Source organism: Oryctolagus cuniculus, chromosome 3, assembly GCF_051225735.1.
Source record: "Oryctolagus cuniculus isolate XC-2025 breed Fujian yellow rabbit chromosome 3, ASM5122573v1, whole genome shotgun sequence".
Classification (NCBI taxonomy): domain Eukaryota; kingdom Metazoa; phylum Chordata; class Mammalia; order Lagomorpha; family Leporidae; genus Oryctolagus; species Oryctolagus cuniculus.
In genome coordinates this window covers 108,945,008-108,967,254 of record NC_142869.1, presented here as the reverse complement: position 1 = coordinate 108,967,254, position 22,247 = coordinate 108,945,008, and the positions used below count along the sequence as shown (strand labels likewise).

Here is a 22,247-nt window from a genome sequence, read left to right as displayed (position 1 = left end):
CCAGGTCTCCCAAATGGGGTCCAAGTATTTGATCCATCACTTACTTTCTACCAGTGCATTAACAGGAAGCTGGACAAGAAGTGGAGGAGCAAGGGCTTGAACCAGCATTCCAACAGTGAACGCAGGCATCCCAAGCAGTGGCTCAATCTGCTGTGCCCCAGCACTTCCCCCTTCCCCATAGTGTGGATTTCATCAAGACAAAAAGGGGGAATGATTTGGCAGTGATGAAAGACAGAGCATGGATGTTAAGACGGATGGATTCAGAAATGGAAGGAAGGAAAGGTGAAGTCCACCAAAACACCCGGCACAGCACGAGGCAAGTGAGGGTGAGGCTCAGGCAAACCAGAGGGCTCCCAGCTGGGAGTGGGGAGAGGGCCAGGAAGGCAGCCTATGGGCTCTCAGGACAGACACAACAAACCTCCAGAGCCAACCAGTGAGGGCTGCGTAACACAAGAGAAAACCACCAAATGAAAATGGAGAGAAGAAATGACAAGAACGCCCACCGACCGCTCAACATCATTCCTGTCCCAGCCTGACGCCTCTGCCACATGGCAGCCTCCTTCAGTCCTGTCCCTCCAGCCACCGAATCAGCTTCCCTTTGCTGTCTTGGATTCCCTTCTCGGACCTAACAGCACAGCCCCAAACTGCCCACCTCACGTGGAAGTGGCACTCGCTCACAATCCTAACAAGGCCCCCGGTACAGAAGTCAGGAATAAAAGCAAGTCAATAGGGCTGCTCGAGTCTGCTCACTAGGCTTCTAATCCACACTGGAGTTGTAGGTTTTATATTAAAAAATACAAAATGAATGAGTCATAACCGATTGTGGCAAAACACCAAAAAAGAACCCAGAGATGGAAGGAGAAGTGCTGACTGGGCGGGGGATCTAGGGACAGACTTGAGGAAATGAATGAGCTGCCAGGGTGCCGGGAGTCCCCATAATGAGCCCCGAGTGAGAAACATACATGCCAGGGAAGGAAATGCTAATTCAGGCAACCAGCACGTGCTGGTGCAGCTACTGCGAGACAGTGTGTCTGGGGCTGGCAGCCACAGTTCTGCAAGGCCATCAGGGATAAAGACGCTGTGGAGACAGGGATGCATGGAGGAGCACGGGGCACCTGCTGGAGGGCCCACGGGTGCCAAGGTAACAGCGCAAGAGTGAGATGCCTGGGATGTGGAGTCCAAGGCTCCCACACAACTGGCTCCTCACTACCAGCTATGTGCATTCCAAAGGCCACTAGGGAGCAGCTAGCTGTGCTGGGCGCTAGGGGTCACCATCTCTACCTGTGAACAAATGGGCCACATGAGGTCCCAGTGCAGGAAAGCAGCCTATAGCCAGGCTGAGTCTCCAAGGCACATTCTGCAACATGGTTTCCCCTACCCCTCTCCATTTACAACCTTCCTGAGAAACTGGCAGGGAGTTTCTCTTTGGTTCACTATTTCCGGTCAGTTCCGCCAGCATCTCAGCACCTCCCAGCTCTGAGGACACCTGTTCCTCACCTTGGAAGCTTCATTTTTTTTTTTTTTTTATGTTGCCTGGAGACAATTTTAGTCCTGCTCTAGCGGCAGTGAATCCAGATGGGTGCATTTGTTTAGAAGCTCTGGACAATTCTAAGAACGTGGGCTTGCACCCAGGTGAGGCCCTGCCCCTGCGGAGCTTCCACTGTGAGGGTAAAGCACACAGCAGCCCCCCAGGAGACAGGCAGGGAGGCGTGGTCATCCTGGCCGTGAGGATGCAGTGGGGTCTCAGGGCCCCTAAGAGGCTTTGCAGAGCACCTGTTTACTGCCCAGCTTTCTCTCCCTGAGCGATGGGGGCAGCCACCACTGTCTGCCAGACCACCTACAGGCAACTTGTCACCACACTCTCAAGGGAGCCTCCAGTCCACACTGCCAGCGGGGGAGACAGAGCAAGCACCTGGGCTTCTCCCTAATGGGGAAGAGCGATGCTGTGGGAACCGGCTTTCACATCACTACAGCGCATGACAGTCCAGTCTGGGTTCTGTTTACCTCATTAAGGAAGCAACTGCGATGGATACAAGGGCCTTGCTACATAATTTCTGGTCTATAAATCTTTCATGAAAACTACACTCCTTCAGGGCAAGAGCCCGATTGCTCAGTGTCTTTAGGGGCATGAAGCAGGTGCTCCCTGCTCCCGCAGAGGGGATGTCATAAGCAGCCGATGCATCCCTGATTTGTACATTTCTCCATGCACTCTAACGGGGCACCCAGCACTTACCAGTGGGCACAGGAGGAGGAATGAGACTCCTTGCACTCCAGCCAGGCGCCCCTGCAATAGCCCACACAGTTATGCAACACCAGAACAGAGCACACATCAAAAGAAATCTGTGACTTGGCTTATGAAAGCCGATTTTAAATTAATGTGATTTAGAAGTTGGAGACTTCAAGATGGCGGAATAGGGAAGAAAATGGGCTGCTTTTGAACAGGGGAACGTAGCAGAAGAAAAGTGGAGCGAGTGCATTCCTAGGGGAGAGTTGGAGAGAATTTTGCAGCAGAAATTCTACAGAAGGAAGAGGGACGCCGTGGAGCAGCGTAGAAGGTGCACACAGCAATGCGCGCAGCCACCACACACAGCCCCCCACAGCCGCGACCTGGAGGTGATGCCAGCTTTGGAGAGAGAGGTAAAAGCACAGTGTGGTAACCTGGGCCACAGGTGATACTGCCTGAGGGACAGTCTCGCAGCCCACCCTGGAGCCCCAGCGAGAAGCAGGGCATCAAACTGGTCCACTGAAAGAAAAGTGCATTTCTTTCTCCCCATCCCCTCACGAGGGCATCCAGCAATGGACAGGGAGAAGGGGTTGTCTTGACACCAGTAGAGGCTGCAGCAGCATTTGTGTGTGCATGTAACCAGGGGATTTTACCAGAGGGAAAAAGCTGTGCTCCCCACTGACTTTGAGTCTGGTTGGGAAGGTTGACAGGGGGCTGGGCACCCACATAGGCCTGTGAGGTGCCCCCATTCTCTCAACACATTACAGGCTCTGGAGTTCAGGCTGCCAAGGTGGAGCAACCACAGACAGCTGGCTCGGAGAACACCTCTGCCTCTCCGTGGATCCTCTGCATCCCATGCCTGTGGGAACCTTGCATGCTCTGACTGAGAATTCCGCGACTACACGATAGACCACAGGATATAGCTGCGTCTCTGGGCACTCACTGTGTCTGGTGTCAGAGGCTCGGTGCTCTATGACTGGGGTGGGTCATCTCAGAGGGTTCTTTGCTCATGCTGAGGTCCATACAGACCCTTTGTGCAGTTCATGCGCCAGCGTGGATGGGGGTTTACCCACTGTGTGCTAACCCTGGACACTGATCACCTTGTAAGGAAAGAGGTTGTGATTAGCCAACAGGCATGATCATACCCTCTCCCCTGCTGAAAATAGAGATCCTCCACACCCAACTTGGATGCCATCCTGGATACTTGCCTCTCCGCCCAACCCAGAGCACTGACGAGAGCTCCCTGGCCTAACCCAGTACATGTCCTGGATATTCACTGGAAGAGCAGACACTCCACTAAGCCACAGAAGCATAGTTCAAGGATAAAATCCATCAGAGGAGAAAACCAAGTATTTCTACAAATGCCTAAAAGCAAAAGCAGAAATTCAAAAACAAAAATAAGGAAAACATGACTCTCCCAAAAAATACACAGCACTTCAATATTAGAAAGCAAAGACAAAGAGGTTGATAAAATTCCTGAAAAGAAATTCAAAAGATTGATCATAGTATTACTGAGAAGCAAATTCATGAGTTATAGAATCCTTACATGATATGGGTGAAAAATTTTTCAATGAGATTAAGATCTTGAAGAGAAATCTCTGTACTTAGTACAGGGTTAATCTTATGTGTATAAAGTTAATTGAAGATAGATCTTCGTAATTTCATAAAATTGTATTTATGAAATGCATGAAGTTTGTATACCTTAACTAAAAGTTTTCTGGGGAAAACATATTAAAGATATCTATACATGAAGAATTCAATATGTCAAATAAAAAATACAGTGGAAAGCTTTAACAACCAATTTGGTGAGGCAGAAGAAATAATATCCAAGCTAGAAGACAAATCTTAGGAAATATCTCATATAAAAAAAGAAATCAGAAAAATTAAAAGCAATTCGAGATTTATAGGATACTATCAAATGACCCAACACAGGGGTTTTAGGAGTTCCTGAGGTGTAGAAAGAGAACAGATTAGAAGGCTTATTCAGTGAAATAATTACAGAAAATTTCTCTAGTTTGGATAAAGAAAGGGACATCCAAGTATAGGAAGCACATAGAACTCCTAGTAGACACGACCAGAAAAGATCTTCACCACAACGTATTGTAGTCAAACTCTCCACAGTACAACATAAAGAAAATATTATAAAATGTGCTTGAGTGAAACGTCAGATTACTTTTAGAGATCTCCAATTAGACTCACAGCTGATTTCTCATCAGAAACCCTATAGGTTAGGAGAGAATGGAGTGACATAGTTCAAGTTTTAAGAGAAAAAAAGAAATCAACACACAACAGATGCTGGTGAGGATGTGGGGAAAAAGGTCCACTAATCCATTGTTGGTGGAAATGCAAACTAGTAAAGCCACTATGGAAGACAGTTTGGAGATTGCTCAGAAACCTGAATATAGCCCTACCACATGACCCAGCCATCCCACTCCTTAGAATTTACCCAAAGGAGGGCCGGCGCCGCGGCTCACTAGGCTAATCCTCCACCTGCAGCGCCAGTACCCCGGGGTTCTAGTCCCAGTTGGGGCACTGGATTCTGTCCTGGTTGCTCCTCTTCCAGTCCAGCTCTCTGCTGTGGCCCAGGAAGGCAGTGGAGGATGGCCCAAGTGCTTGGGCCCTGCACCCACATGGGAGACCAGGAGGAAGCACCTGGCTCCTGGCTTCAGATCAGCACAGCACACCGGCTGTAGTGGCCATTTGGGGGTTGAACCAACAGAAGACCTTTCTTTCTGTCTCTCTCTCTCTCACTGTCTAAATCTGCCTGTCCAAAGAGAGAGAGAGAGAGAGAGAGAGAGAGAGAGAGAGAATTTACCCAAAGGAAATTAAATTGGCAAATAAAAGAGCTGTCTGCAGCTCAATGTTTATTGCAGCTCAATTCACAATAGCTAAGACATGGAGTCAACCTAAATGCCCATCAACAGAAGACTGAATAAAGAAATTATGTATATGTACTCTAGAGAATACTATACAGCAGTAAAAAAAAATGAAATCTGGTCATTTGCAACAAAATGGAGGAATCTGGAAAACATCATGCTGAGTGAAATAAGCCAGTCCCAAAGGGACAAATATCATATGCTCTCCCTGATCGGTGACAACTAATTGAGCACCTAAAAGGAAACCTGTAGAAGTGAAACTGACACTATGAGAAGCAATGATTTGATTGTTGACTGTCGAGGAACAGCTTACTATTTTATTCTTTTTAGTATTTTCTTTTTCTACTTAATACCATTAGTTGAACTCTTTACTTAACGCAGAATAATGTTTAGGTGTTTAAATTCAATTGAAAATTGATCCCTGCTAAAAATAAGAGTGGGAATAAGAAAGGGAGGAGATGTGCAGTTTGGCACATGCTCCCTCGGACTTACCCCTAAGGGTAAAGCTAAAAACTTGCCATGGGACTCCAAATCCCATTAAGTTGGCAGGTACCAATGCCATCTTACTAAAGTGAGAAGTTTAAATTTATAACTGATCACAATGATAGGATTAAGTGTCAAAGAGATCACATAAATAAGACCAAGCATCTGCTAATAATAATTGATAGAATTAAAAAGGAGAGAACAATCCAACATGGGAAGCAGGACACACAGCAGACTCAGAGGATGAAAAATGTCCTAAACAGCACTCTTGCCTCAGAGTCAGCCCTTAAGGCATTCAGATCTGGCTAAAAAGCCCATGAGAGTATCTCAGGAATGGAAAGCCAAGACACTACGGCAAAAAATGACCTAAATGAAAGATCTCTGTGAGTGAGATTCCAGTGGAAAGAAGGAGCCATCAAAGAAAGAGCTACCTTTCTCTGAAGGGAGGAGAGAACTTCCACTTTGATTATGGCCTTGTCTAAATAAGGTCTGAGTTCGTGAACTCAAGAGGCTTCCATAGCCTTGGCAGCTCATGACAAGAGCGTCGGTGATCACTGATGTCATAAATAAGAGTGTCAATTGTTAAAACAACAACTGAAGTCATTGTGCACTTGCTCCCCATGTAGGACCTTTGTCCTTAATGTGTTGTACTATGAGAATTAACGGTAAAACTAGTCTTCAAACAGTACTTTATACTTCGCATGTCTGTGTGGGTGCAAAATGTCAAAATATTTACTTAGGATAGAGTTTATCTTCTATATATAAAGATAATTAAAAATGAATCTTAATGAAGAACAGGATGGGAGAGGGAGTAGGAGGTGGGATGGTTTAGGGGTGGCAGGGTGTGTATGGGGGGAAGAACAGCTATAATCCAAAAGTTGTACTTAAGAAATTTTTATTCATTAAATAAAAGCTTTCTATAAAAAAAAGAGTAAAAAGACCCAGAATACTGTGTCTTGCAAAACTCTCATTGATGAATGAAGGTGAAATAAACAGAAATTGAAATTGTCAACACTCATCAATGCCTTACAGATGATGCTTAAGCATGTGCTACACAAAGAAGTAGAGAAAGATAGTCATCTTTATGAAAGAAGGTGAAGGCAGAAAATATCCCAGTACAAAGGAAATCCAAAGCAAACAGTAGGAATATTTAAGGAAAAATGGCAAGGCCAAGTCATTAGTTATCAATTATAACTCTGAATGTAAATGGAATAATTTCTCCAATTAAAAGATACAGACTGGCTTACTGGATTAAAAAACAAGACCCATCTATTTGCTTCCTACAAGAAACACATCTCACCAACAAAGACACACACAGACTGAAAGTGAAAGAATGGAAAAACATATTCCATGCTAACAGAAAACAAAAAAGGGCAGGTGGAGCCATGCTAATATCAGACAAATTAGACTTTAACACAAAAACTGTTAAAAGAGACAAAAGGGGGCATTATATAATGATTAAGGGATCAATGCAACAGAAAGATATGACTATAATACATGTATATGCACTCAATGCCAGGGTGCCTGCCTATTTAAAACAATTGTTAATGAATCTAAAGGGAGATAGACTCTCCAATACAACAGTAATGGGAGACTTCAACACTCCCCTTTCTTCAATGGACAGATCAACTAGACAAAAAACTCAACAAAGAAACCACAAAGCCGGGGCCTGCACTGTGGCATAGTGGGCTAAGCCTTGGCCTGTGGCACCAGTATCCCATATGGGCATTGGTTCTAATCCCAGCTGCTCTTATTCTGATCTAGCTCTCTGCTTACAGCCTGGGAAAGCAGTGGAAGATGGCTCAAATGATCTGGACTCTGTTGCCGTGTAGGAGACCTTGAAGAAGCTCCTGGCTCCTGACTCAGGGTCAGCTCAGCTCCAACCATTTGGGGAGTGAACCAGTGGATGAAAGACCTTTCTCTCTCTCTCTCTCTCTCTCTGTGTGTGTGTATAACTCTGCCTCTCAAATAAAGAAATAAATTTTATTAAAAAAAGAAACCACAGAGCTTAATCTACAATATGGAACAACTCCTAATTCATATCTATAGAACATCTCATCTCACAGTTGAGGAATATACATTCTTTTTGTCAGTGCATGGAACTTTCTCTAGGATAGACTATACACTAGGCCATAAAGCAAGTCTCATCAAATTAAAAAAAAATCAGATCATACTTCATATCTTTTCTGACTATAATGGAATGAGGCTGGAAATTAACAACTTAAGAATCTTTGGAAAATATATAAACACATGGAAACTGAACAATACACTCCCGAATGAACAGTGGGTCATAGAAGAAACCAAAAAGGAAATAAAAAAATTCCTGGAAAAGAATGCAGATGACAAGACAACATACCCAAACTTACAGGATACAGCAAAAGCAGTGTTATGAGGGGAGTTTATAGCAACTGGTGCCTACATCAAGAAATTGAAAAGGCACCAAATAAATGAGCTGTCAGTGCATCTCATGGGCCTAGAAAAACAACAAACTAAACCCAGAACTAGTAGGAGGAAAGAAACAACTAAAATTAGAGAACAAAACGAAAACAAACAAACAAAAAATACAAAAGATCAATGAAATGCAGAGCCGGCTTTCTTGAAAAAAATGAAGTAAAATTGAAATACTTTTGGCCCAACCAACCACAAAAAATATGGAGAAGACCCAAATCAATAAAATCAGAAATGAAAAAGGAGATGTAACAACGGCTACCACAAAAACAAAGAGTCATTAGGAATTACCACAACTAGCTTAGCTATAGCCAGCAAATTAGAAAAGCTAGAAGAAATGGATACATTCCTGGAAACATATAACCTACCAAAATTGAGTCATAAAGACATAGAAAACCTAAACAGACCAATAACCAAGACAAACAATGAATCAATAATAAAGATTGTCCCAACGAAGAAAAGCCCAGAATTGGATGACTTCACTGCTGGATTCTACCAGACTTTTAAAGAAGAACTAATTTCAACTATTCTCAAGCCAATCAAAACAATTCAAAAGAAATCCTCCCATCTCCTTCTATGAGACCAGAATCACCTTAATTCCTAAACCAGAAAATGATAGAACAGAGAAAGAAAACTATACTCCAATATCCCTGATGAACATGGAATATCAAAATAACAGCTAAGGGGCTGGTGCTGTGGCACAGCAGCTTAAAGCCCTGACTTATAGCACTGTCATCCCATATGGGCACTGGTTCAAGTCCCGGCTGTTCCACTTCCAATCCAGCTCCCTGCTAATGCGTCTGGGAAAGTGGTAGAGATGGTCCAAGTGCTTGGGTCCTGGCCACCCATGTGGGAGACTCGAAAGAAGCTCCTGGCTTTAGATCAGCTCAACTCCGGCCGTTGTGGCCATTTGGAGAGTGAACTAGCAGATGGAAGAATTCTCTGTCCCCACCTCTCTCTGTAACTCTGTCTTTCAAATAAATAAAATAAAATCTTTTAAAAAAATACTAGCAAGACTGGCACTGTGGCATAGCAGGTAAAGCTGCCACCTGCAGTGCCAGCATCCCATATGGGCACCAGTTCAAGTCCTGGCTGCTCCACTTCTGATCCATTTCTCTAGTATGGCCTGGGAAAGCAGTAGAAGATGGCCCAAGTCCTTGGGCCCCTGCACCCATGTGGGACACCAGAGAGAAGCTCCTGGCTCCAGCCATTGCAGCTCCTTGCTTCTGGCTTCAGACCAGCTCAGCTCCATCCGTTGTGGCCATTCGGGATTTACAGAGAGGCAGAGGCAGAAAGAGAGAGGTCTTCCATCTGCTGGTTCACTCCCCAAATAGCTTCAGGACTCAAAGTGGCACCCCAGTATGGGATGGGGATGTCCTAAGTGGCGGCTTAACCCACTGTACCACAACACTTGCCCCATAATTATACATTCTTTGTAAATTTACCCATGAATATGCTCAAAAATCTTTTCTTTTAAATGAGCTTCAAATTCAAACAAGCCACTGTCACCCTTCAACACTGCTGCAGCTGTGTGTCACAGCCCAGCTGCTCCAACAGCCCAAAGCAGCTATTAATAACAGAGGCTATGATGCCATTTGTTCACATTTTTATTAATAATATATTGTTTACACAGCCGCTTTCTCCTCGGGCACCCAGCATTCCACACATCAGCTCAGGGATCACCAGGAGGTCACTCATTAGATCCGGGTTTGTGTGTGTGTATGTGTTTTCTATTTTATTGCTGGGAAGGGAGAGAAGCTAGTTTTATAAACACAGGAGTCAAAGATTAGGGGACTTCCCCAAGGTCACCCAAGAAGTCTGATGTCCACCCAGAAACAGGATCCAGGCCAATCGACTCCCATCCAGTTGCCAGCCCGTCAAGCTCCCAGCTGCCACCCGGCCACCCACGTCACATCACACACCACAGCCCTGGCCCAACTGCAGCCTCCAGATGTTATGAAGATTTGGGTCAGGAACAAAGGCTGCAGAACTGACTGCTCTGCATTTGTAAGCATGAGCTGCTTCTAGTATGGGGCAGACAGCCTGGGGGGTCTCAAAGGTCACTGATCCCACAGCACAGGGGGCCTCCGTGCAGAGAGCTGGCATGGCAAGGAAAGGCCACTGAATAGCCGGATCACCCAGACCAACACAGACTTCTTGCTGTGCAAACCTGGAAGGGAACTTTATGACCCGGAAAGAGGAAAATGATGCACGATCCCTTTCTGTGTAATCCTCCCATCAACCCAGAGTGACGCTGAACTGAAATTCCCATTGGGGTAGTGCGTGTCACAGTGCGGGCCACAGATTACTAGCATCAGTATCATTTGGGAACTTGTTAGAGAAGCAAGCTCAGGGAATCTACCCCAAACCTACTGAAGCTAAACTCTGAGGGTGGGGCCCAACAACCTGCTTTAAAAGTCCTTTATCTGGGGCTGGCACTGTGGCATAACTGGTTACACTACCGACTGCAGCGTTGGCATCCCATATGGGCACTGGTTTGAGTCCTGGCTGCTCTGCTTCTGATCCAGCTCCCTGCTAATGTGCCTGGGAAAGCAATGGAGATGGCTGAAGTGCTGGGGTCCTGGCCAACCGTATGCAAGACCCAGATGGAGCTCCTTGCTTCAGCCAGACCCAGCCTCGGCCACCGTGGCCATTTGGGGAGTGAACCAGCAGATAGAAAATCCTGTCTCTCCCTCTTTCTGTAACTCTGCCTTTCAAATAAAATAAATCTTAAAAAAAAAAAAAGACCCTCAGCTGACTCCTTTGCACACTCAAAGTTAAGAACTTCAGTATAAGACATATTTAACATCTGAAACAAGACCAGAGAAATCTAAAGAAATGATTAAAGCCACTTTCAAAGATGAACAATGGTGACTTGCTACAGGATGTCTGTGGCTCATCGTGCATAGCACTCTAGATCTCAGAATTACCTTCCAAATAAGCATTAACTTTTGCCTCCAAAATTACAAAGGCACAAGTTCCATACAGATATTCACATCCAAAATGATGTCAGAGATCACCTCTCGGCCTTTTGGCCAAGATCAAGTGCAAAATGATGTCAGACTGGGAGGACAGTTCCTTGTCAACTGTAGGTGTAAAGGCCCGTGGATCACATTAACAGTGCCCACTTCCTGTCACACCCTGACTCGTCCCGACATCCCCTCAGATCCACACAGCCAAGCAAGGGAAGCTTCTCCAATCCCCTCTAATTTGCAGCAGTTGTGAAACACACCATGGCCCTGGTGATTAACCAATGCAGTCTACAGTTTAAGGAGTGATTGTTTCATGTATCCGCTTTTATCCTGGCCTCCAAAGCACTCGTCATCTGGGGCATTGTTCAAATGTGAAGCAAATAGTTTGACTGTGTGGCAGCAAACTGTTGAAATCCTTAATTAGTACATACTAAATTGATCTTCCGTATATAAAGATAATTGAAAATGAATCTTAATGAAGAATGGGATGAGAGAGGGAGTAGGAGATGGAATGGTTTGTGGGTGGGAGGGTGGTTATGGGGGGGGGGGGACTGCTATAATCCAAAAGTTGTACTTTTGAAATTTATATTTATTAAATAAAATTTTTTTAAAAAGAAATAAAAAAGAGAAAACTACAAGAGTCAAGTGGTGGGAGCCTGACAGTGCTTACGGGTGCAACGCTTCTAAAGTTGTTTTATTCCAGCCAGATCCTCTCCCCCTCTGTGTGTTCTGCCATTTCAACTAAAGCCACACAACCAAATCAGATTAGAGGCAGGATAAAAGGAAGGAGAAGGAGCGAGGGGTGGTGTGAGTCATTCCCCATTCTCTCTGATGTCCTGCTACACAGGCACCATTTCCTTCCAGGCTCCAGCACTCTCTCCCTGCATCACCACCCATACCTACCTGCTCTCCTCTTCACAGTCTTACCCATCTGCCTCCCCGGCCCTTGGCCCTCCTGGGCCCTCGATCCTCATTTCCTCTCAGCACCCCGTTCCAATCTCTCTCCTCTGTCTTCAGCTTCATTCACCTGCTGTGCCGTGAAGACTCAGGTGAGGATGTCATTGACTGGGCCCAGCAAAGCTCACTGAGGCCAGAGCTCTGCAGTTAGGTGGTGCACCCTTTCTCCATGGTGAGAACACGCATCTCAACATGAAACCACTAAAAACCACTCCTTCTTCAACACATGGCCCCTTGCTTATAGCTGTCATAGACATCAGCTGAAGAGAAAGCAACCAACTGAAATCCCATCCAGGTAGGACTGCATTCCTGGCTGCCACCTTAGGGATACAAGTCAAACTGAAGAATTTGTTAATGAATTACTCTCTAGAGTAGAGCAGTCTGGTAGTATTTTCTGTGATGTAAGTGTTCTATCCTGTGGTGTTCAACACGACAGCCACTAGCCACGTGTAGATATCAAGTACTGAAAATATGCCTACAGCAATTGGAGAAATCAAGTTTTTTTTCACTAGCCTTAGCTAATTAAAATTCAAATGGCCACATGTGGTTAGTGACTACCATGTTGGACAGTACAGCCGTAAAGGCTCAGGGATAACAGAGGCTTCCCAAAGAAATCTTAGCTCAGAAGTCACTTAACACTGGGGGTCTGCTCTAGGAAGGGTGTTTGGTATCACCCTGTGTCAGTGCATCACTTCCTTTCCCTTCAGGAAGCCCTTCCAGCCCCCAGGTTACACGCCAAGCCCCCCTCTTGTTCTCCTCTACATTGACCAGTCTCTAGCCACAGCAGCTCCCCCATCAGGGGAAACTGTATTTTATAAAGGGAAATGAAACACCAATCATTTGCATTTCAAGTTATCATCCCATTGTTACTCAGAGAAAAATGACTGACTACATCTGGACAGGTAAATGCAGGATAGTGGCACAAAGACAGAGCCACAATCATTGAAGTGGAACACACACGTGTGAACCTGGGCAAGTCTTTGGAGGGGACAGAAATCACTGAAGGGTTCTAAGCAAGGGAGACCCATAGTGTGACCTGGGTGTTGCAAAGACCCTTCTGGCTGTGGTTGGAGACTGGGAGAGCTGAAGGGAAAGAAACTAGCAGCAGGACAAACAGCCAGGAGGCAAAGTCAGTAGCCAAGAAAACAAAGTGATGGCTCCCTACAAAGGGACTGTGACAGCTCAGAAGAATCAACATGGGAGGACTCTAAGAGAGAATCGGGAAGACGTTGGTGACTGACGGACATGGGCAGAGGAGGAGAACACGAGGACAACCCCAATTTTGAGAATTTCCAAAAGGCACGAGATGGTGGCATAACCAAGAGAAGGCAGTGAGGTAGACTAGGGAGCTGTCAGAGAGTCTATCCTGAAAATCGGCACAGTTGGGAGTAACATTGAGATACCCATGCACACTGACCTGAGCTGGGCACACTGACCTAGGCCCCCAAGTCTCACACTGTTATTTCTGTGGTATAGAGCAAGGAATAGAGAGAAAGCAACAGGGAGCAACCCATACAAAGGCTTTCAAGTGCTACCTAAGACCTCTACTATTGCACAATGCAAGGGTATGCAGATTGGAATAACTTGGGTCCTGAGTATAAATCAATCAATAAACTCTAAGTACTGTGCTTTCAGGCAAGAATCCACCATGGAGCTCACATGGGGAGAGACAGACAGAAAACATGTGAACAAGCAAGTGCGTTAGATACAGAAATGCAAAGCAGAATAATGGGGGAGAATAGAGTATTGTTATAGCTCATGGTCACACTTCTATGGGGACGTTGACCAAAGATTTCAAGCCCTGTACCTACCTAGGGAAGAGCACTCTGGGTAGACTAAGGACATCCCAGGAGCAGCAACAAGGCCAGTGGCTGGAACTCAGGGGCCTTGCAGGGCCTTATGGTCACAGTAGGAATCTGGGCTTTTATTGATGGAACAGAAATCAATGGAGGACCGAGCATTGACACAACATGATCTGACTCAACATTCGAAAATTCACCCTGGCCATTCTTTTGAGCACAGACCAGAGGGCGCCCAGATAGAAGCACGGAGACCAGGGGAAGTTAGTTGTAAAGACCCCGCAAACAGACAACGCTAAAGTAGGAGAGGTCCCAACAGGGAGGCAGGAAGGGGCTGGGTTCTGCATGTTCCCGGGAGAACCAAGTGGATGGCCAATGTTTAGTGTACTTGAGCCAGTGACTGCTCATCCATGCATAGAATGTCCAGGCAGATACACAAAGACAGCAGTGCCAGCCTTGCTGAACACAGAGGCTCACTTCCCCCTGGCTTACGAGGTTTTGTGTGCATGCTTATCCTGCTCTTAAGCATCAACAAACACAACACCAAAACTGAGAGGGAGGGAAATATTTACCGAGGGCCTGCCACAGGCCAAGAAGCCTGCTCTACACTAGACACGATGACAAGTAAGACGAGGACCTTTTCCTCAAAAAGTAGAGGGAGGGAGCATTTGCAGCTCTCGGGATTCTTTCCTAAAGGAGGAGACTCGAGCTGACTGTGAGCAAACCCGAAGGCTAGCTGGGTGTGTAGGGGTGAAAAGCATGTCCGGGGACAGGGAAAGCATGGCCCAGGGCATACTAAAGTCCTTCTGCATGATCCTTGCCACCGCACATGTACCTCGCACCAGGCACCCACCTAGGGAGCAGGCCATCCGCCACTGGAGGGCAAACTTTCCAGGCTGAGAGAAGGGTGAAGCTCTGAGGCAGAAGCCTGCCTGACTTACAGAGGAACAAGAAGGTGGCCAGTGGCCGAACTGGAGGGAGAAAGAGGAAGCGTGTCAGAGGTGCAGGGGCAAGGGCAAAGTCAGGAGTAGGATCTGAGAGCCACGGCAGGGCCTGAGGCCTTTACAGAGACAGGAAACAGCAGAGGACCCGGAGGTGCATAGGGTATGATGGTCGCATCTTCACAGGGTCTCTGCAGCTATCCAAGTACACAAAGGAGAGAGCAGTGTGGAGGCGGTGCCTGCAGCACCTAGGCCAGGCAAAAGCATGACCAGCGGAGTTCTGAATGATGGTAGCCATGAAGGGGCGAGTCTTAGGATCTATCCCGATTGTGAGTTGGGGTCCATTCCGGAACAAGTTCCAACGATTCTGGTGACAAGTCCAGTGAACACTGAATGTGATACTAACAAGGGTCCAGAATGATTTCAGGCTTTGGACCCAAGGAAAGTGGTCCCATTGCCTACAACGGGGAGACTGCAGCAGAGGCAGGTTTGGCGTTGTGGGGAGAATGGGGGGTTCACTTTCAGACGCACCAAGTTAGGGGTATCTGTGAGAAGGCAGCTGGAGACAGGAAGTTAGATTCAGACAAACATTTGGGTGGAGACATACTCTACAGTCATCAGAACACAGACCGTAGCTAAGTCTTAAACATGCACAAGATCATTTTTGTCAATAAAATCACCAGCCTTGTAGGGAGATTGGAGAGAACCTCCATGAGGGAGCCCAGCCAGGAAGCTGGGTAGAGAGGTGGGAGAGGGCCACCCCTAACGAGCCTCACATGCTAAGCTCAGTTGTGCAAGTGTTCTTGTGAACACCAGGCAGAGCCCGAGAACTTGGCAAAGCAATGAAGATGATTACATTTGCATTTGCTACAGCAGACCCCGGCAGTATTCGCAGTGAGCGCCTGCTGGCCTTGGTCTGCAGCTCTGCACCCGCTCTCACCGTCACGGGCCTCTGTCCTCCTTCCAGGCTCCACTCTCCTGGAGGGAGGGCTGTGAGTCACTGCACCTGACCCAAGAGGGGCCGGTCAGATTCCTTCCCTGGACCCTGAATCCAAGGTGAGAGACAAAAACAGAGATGACTCACCCCACAGCAGGGCTGGCGAAAAGGCGGAGCTTGGCTGGAATGGTCAACCACGCTGTGCTTAACCAGCGTCCCCTGGGGAATGGGGAACGTGGCACTGACTTCCCCTAGAGCAAGCAGAGCTGCGACGCCTGGAGGTCATGCAGCATTGTTCTAGACCTGGACCGTTCTGCTGACTGCAAAGTGCGTCACAGACTTGCTGAGGTCAAAGGGGAGGAGAACGAGACGCCAGCACTTGTGCCAGGGTCACACCACAGAAGACCACGTCGGAGGCGACACGCTGTGCCTGGTCACCTTCAGTCAATACAAACACCAGTGACCAGAGCCATGATGAAGAGGCCAGGGCTACACCCACACACGAGGGCAGCAAATCTGTTTCCAGAGTTTCTCTCGCACCAGGGTCGGAGGCCCACATGACAACAGATGTTCTCAGGAGACACAGGCAGTTAGTTGTAGGCCTGTGGAAGAAGTGTATCCTTGTTCATCTCAACTTGACCTCAAATATACACCCCTGACTTTGCCATGGGGTTTGCAGACCTCTGTGCGGTGGGGGCTGTATGAAGTACTTGAAAAAGCTCAAGAAAAAATGCAATTAAAAGATCAATTGTGGAGGGCTGGCTTTGTGGCATAGCGGGTCAAGCCTTGACCTTAGACACTGGCATCCCATGTGAGCACCAGTTCGTGTCCTGGCTGCTCCACTTCTGATCCAGCTCCCTGCTAAAGGTCTGAGAAAAGCAGCAGCAGAGGGCACTTGTGCCACTCACTCTCAGGCCTGGCCATGTGACTTGCTTTGGCCAACAGAGTGGAACTGACATCCATCGCACCTAAGCAGAAGCTTCAACTGTGCAGGGTTGGGTGAGCCTCATTTCTGTCCAGCAGTCCTCAGTGAGGAGCTATTCCTTCTGCCTGAGACCTGGAAGTAGTCTGCACAACAGGCCACCGTCAAACCTTGGCTTACTTGGGAAATGATTACTGTACTTGGTACATGTCACCAAGACTCTGGGGGTTGTATTACTACTGCAAGGTTGACAGATGCAAGGTTCTTGGAAGACAAAGATCTTGGGGCTGTGCAATACTTGAAACAAAGGCGGGGGGCAGTTGCTTGTTTGAGGCCCATTGTGGAACTCCTGTCTGAACCACCTTGAATTCTAGTCTGTTCTCAAAACAAGCAGTCCCAAGGCCACTGGAGGTACAGAAAACCACTTCTTGCGTGCAAAACCTTGCAGAATCAAAAAGAGAAGAATGGCAGCCCCTAGTGGTTTCTGGAAATCCCACCCATGGTGGAGGCATCAGGTACCAACCCTACCGCTCTGCCTCTGTGGGAAGTGTGAGCTCAGCCGTTTGGGCGGGCAGGCTTTTCGGCGTGACTCGGTTAATTGAATCTTCTCTCTTTTATCCCTACAACAACCCTCTATCATTTCCTTAGTAACCTATTCTCCAGTGTTGCCAGTCTGCTTGGTTACAGTATTTAAAGTAATTGGCTTAAATTGCTTATTCACTTTGATCTGCTTCTGGGAGTGGATCCTGGAAGAAAAGGCTTTTTTTTGCAGAATAACGCTCACAGCAGCATTATGTATATTTAAATGTGGGAATTCTAAATGTGTCATGAAAGGAGTGTTTGACACAGCACTGCAATTGACAGTCAAGTGTCATTGAAACCTTTTTGCTGATAGACGGCTAAACTAATTATCCAAGCGATAAATGCTAAGTGAAAAGGCAAGATATAAAATTGTATGTAAACAGGGGTTAGCAGCGTGGCCTAGTAAGTAAAGCCACTGCCTGCAAGGCCGGGATTGCATGTGAGTGCCACCTCCATGTCCTGGCTGCTCCACTTCCCATCCAGCTCCTGCTAACACACCCGGGAAAGCAGCGGAAAATGGCCTAAGTGCTTGGGCGCCTGCCACCCCTGTGGGAGACCTGACGCTGTTGGCATCGTGGCCATCTGAGGAGTGAACCAGCATATGGAAGATGTCTCTCCCTCTAATAAATAAGTAAATATATTTTTAAAAATTGTACATAAATAGATCAGAAATACAAGAGGTCTTTAAAATATTCATGGAAAATGTGCATTACGTCTTAGTTCCATTTTCCCATGAGCTTGTTGAAACACCCTCATCTGTAAAGCTAAATGTAAGCACAAGGGGACAATTTTGCAAAGAAATCACCGTGACATTGTAACGTGAGAGGATGGACTCTGTTCCAGTCTGTCCCGAATGCTGTACTTTTATAATAAGAAATTTTCTACAAATGCCTTCCTCTGCAGCATCACTTTTAACATTTCCTTTTATTTGTATCCTCACAGGACAGCAAATGCTGGTCTTGATCATGTCTCCAACGTGATGGCATGCATTAATCAGATTTGCGTGAGCACCTGCTATCTGCCCTGTCTGGTAAGGGGCTTGGGTGTGGAAAGTTCTGGTGGAGCCACAGCACCAGTGCTGGAGCCATGCAACCAACTCCCACCAGGCTCAACTGCTCACATCTCCTTGCCCATGACTCAGTTCCCTTATGAGGAAAATCAGAAGGATAAAAATACCACTTCCCTCCCTGGAGCATTATAAGGGGAACAATGCCGTAAGATGACGTCTGATGATATTGAGCACACATAATACTTCGGATAACAATTCTAATAGACTCTTCTTCCATCACTAGGCCCTAGGGCCCAGTCCTCCAGGTATGAAGTTCTTGGGGCAACAATCCTGTGGCACGAAGGTAGGAGTGTGCACCTTACGGAGACGTCTCATTGCTTCTTTGCACCCCGGCACCATGGGATTGATGTTTGAGTCATTGCTCTCCTACAAGGCATTAGGAGGGCTGAGAGAGAAGATTTAGGGAGAAGCAGAGACCTGCCCAGGGCTATAGGCTAGTCAGTAGGATGGCTGTGTGGCACAGTGATTCAGACACTGCTGAGGACTCCTACATTCCCTTATCAGAGTGCCTAGGTTCAAGTCCCAGCTCTGCTCTCCAACCCAGCGTCCTGATAATGCACACCCTGGAGGCGCCAACACCTGGGCCCCCGCCACCCACATGGGAGACACAGATTGAGTTCTAGGCTCCTGGCTTCAGCCTGGCCCAACCCTGGCTGTTGTGAACACTTGGGAAGAAAGAAAAGTTCCTCTCCCTCTCTACCTTTCAAGGTAAATACATTTTTTAAAACATTTTGAACTAGCAGTAGGCAAGCTGAAATCTCAATCTGAGGCTTACCAACCACACTGGATTCTTCTTTATCTGGGTGTTCTGTCGATCTAAACAAACACGCCCAATTTTTACATAGCTTTGTGTAATAATTTTTCTAACTTAAACAGCAGCATTTCTGGAGTCGCTGAGCTGCGGCAAGGCTCAGGAACCCTGGGTTCTAGATCAATCCTTGTCATTAACCAGAGATCACTTAGAAAAACATCGCCAGACCTTAGTTTCCCCCTGTTAAAAAATTCATTCCTTTAAACACCAACATCCTGACATCCTGAAATTCTACTCTGAATGCAGCCATGGGAATTCTGGCCCATTAAGGATTCTTATTTTAAGTCAACAGGTTTGAGCACAGATTTATTTGCATTACCCAAATGTAAGAACTGAACAGTGGGGATTATTTACCCACTGGCAAGCGAGGAACAAAGACGAGTCTTCCACTGAGCAATCTGCCAAGTGCAGGGTTCCTCTCCTCAATCGCTGTAGGCATCAGGATGGGGAAAAACACGCACCATGGTTTTGGCTAGATCTCACGTACTTCTGCTACTTCTCTGTGATGCACACACTCTAGTTTTTGAAGGGCTGACATTTTGCAGGGTAAGAGAAAAAAATGGATAATACAGAGAGAGCACATGAGTATGAAAGGAAAATGTTCTTTAAACCTTGAGCTGGGAAGCTGATTTTCTCAACAGAACAATGATTTACAATTATTTTAAGGATATTCATTCACTGGTATACCTTACTGAATGATAAGTTGGGAACTGCATATATTTGATGAATCCTAATGTCTTTAACTGGAAGGACTAGTTCCAGAAAATTCTGGAAGTTTAATTTATAATGAAATCTCTTAGTAGAATCACAGAATGCCAAGGCTTCCCTACAAAACGCAGATCTGCACATCAATAGGCTATTATTTTGGCCACTGTATCAGCAGAGCTGAGGAAGACTTTAAAGTCTGAGTCCATCCCAGCCCCTGAAATTCTCGGAGATCTAGGGTGGGGCCAGGAAATGAAGAGCTCAACAGTTGTCTCAGGGCACCTTTCTGAGAAACAAAGACACAGAATGAGATAAGAAGAAGATGGTGGGTGCCCAGAGTGTAGGCCTTGAGTAGTGGGCAAATAAGGTCAACAGCCCCCCTCAACAGTCGTAAGCATGTTGCTTGAACCCCTTGAACTGTGAAAACATCTGTGTTATGGGAGAATCATGAGGAGTTGCTGGGAGAGTATAGGGCACTCAGGAGGTGTTTGGCCTATGGAGCTGGTGCTCACTGGCCCAGAGGAGCAGCTCTGGCCCCGGCAGTCTCAGAGTTGGGATTACTGCCATGCTCTTCCTGTGTGAAGTGTACGTTCACCGCGTATGCCCAGAGGTTCGTGTGGCCTCTGAGTTCATCACTGCTCCTTCAAAGCTGTCCATCCCAGGTGTTACCCAATTTGGTTCTTTTCACTGGTTGGTCTCAGCTGGCGAACCTGGAAGCCTTACGGCGATTCCCTGCTACCCACCAAAGGAAAGCCATAGCCTCAAGTGTCCCAGAATAGGTTTCCCAACGTTCGCATGCTTGGCATTTTGGACTGGATCGTTCCTTGTGGTGAGGGCCACCCTGTTTATCAGCAGCCCTGGTCTCTACTTGCTAGATTCCAGGGGCATCTGTTTCCAAAGGGTGACAGTGGAAGATGTCTCTAGACCTTGTCCTGGGGGCTGGGGGGGGGGGGAGGTGAAGGGGTGGGCCCAAAATTGCCCGGGCTGAGAATCATCGATTTAGAGCCATGGCTGTGCCTTAGAATAATGAAGCTCTCAAGACTTTTGCTTCCTAAGAAACACCCAGAAAGCTTTATAAAAAAAAAAACAAAGTCAAACTCTTGACACCTGCCTGAGCCCTTATGCAGAAGTAGAGTTAGAAACTGCGAGAAGGGTCCCTGTAGCACCACCAAGATGGTTCAGATGAGCAGTTTGGGGTGCAAAAGGCTTATCCTATCCTGGGGCTTTGCCAGGGGCTCTGGGTGAAGTTACTCACTACAATCTCATTCTAAACCTGATTTTAATACCAAGTCACAGGGCTAGTAATTGGGAAGTGGGTTTGTAGAGGAGAGTGTATTTTGGAATGTCATAGGAAGATCAGTGTCTGGTCCAAGAGAATAAGAGCACTTGGTGTTTGGATCAATTACATTTGTGTGTCCTCCAAACAGGAGGTCATTAACAAACAAACAAAACTGTGTGCCAGGCACTATGGTAAACAACCCTGCGTGTGCGTGAACTCGCAGCAGTCATCCTGCTGTCCCCATTATGCAGATGGCGAGAGCCTGGCACAGACAGCAGTTAAGTAGCTAGCGAGTGCTGGTGCTGTCATGTCTGCAGACACGGCTTCCCGGGCCTGTGCCCTGAGCAGAACTGGAACAGGGCTTCCACTGTTGTTGCTACAAATCGGGGCACTGTGCTGGATTTCGCAGACAGGATTGCGCTTGCTAATTCCTTACGAAGGGTCATCTTTAGTTAATGAATTGACAAAGGAGTCATTTTTAGGATATCAATTCTGTATTTGGGAGAATGTATGGATGCATCAGTTATTGAGTGACATTGTCTTACTGGAATGGTCTCTCCCTGCCTTGCTTCTCTAAATGGTCTTTGTAGAGGTAGACAAATGACAACAAGATTTTCTTCCTCTGTCACCAGTTTGTCTTTGAATTGGTGTAAGAGCTCAGTTTCCAGATGACTACGTTTAAGCTGGGGTTGGTGATGTGAACTGTTTTTTCCCTCCTTTGTACTACAAGCAGATTCTGGGGTTCTGTTGCACAGATAAGGTTAATGCACTGTGTATTTCTCTATTAAAAAAACAAAACTAAGGGCCAGCATTAAGCTGTCACCTGCAATGCATATGAGTTCTGTGTCCCATATGAGTGCTGGTTCAATCCCGGCTGTTCCACTTCCCATCCAGCTCCCTGCTAATGTGCCCAGGAAAGCAGCAGAAGATGCTCAAAGTATGTAGGCCCCTGCCACTCATGTGAGAGGCCTGGGTAGAGTTTGTGGCTCCTGGCTTCGGCCCCAGCCACTGCAGCCATTTGGAAACTGAACTAGATGGAAGACTCTCTCTGTCTCCCTTTCTCTCCATCTCTGTCACTCTGCCTTCCAAATCAAAAAATCTTAAGAAAGAACACTACAGAAAAAGATTTTGCATGTTTTCACCACAAAGATATGTTAGGTGTTGGAGAAGATAGGTGCATTCGCCCTCATAGACATGATGCCAGTTACATATATATCTAACATTTTGTGGTAACCCAGGAAA

At 46.6% G+C, this 22,247-nt stretch overlaps 1 protein-coding gene across 5 annotated transcripts in view; it reads right to left on the bottom strand.

Annotated features, from left to right (window-relative positions):
* The window catches only part of TMEM163 (transmembrane protein 163), a 262,138-nt gene that overhangs the window by 38,318 nt on the left and 201,573 nt on the right, over positions 1–22,247 (bottom strand). The window lies entirely within an intron of this gene.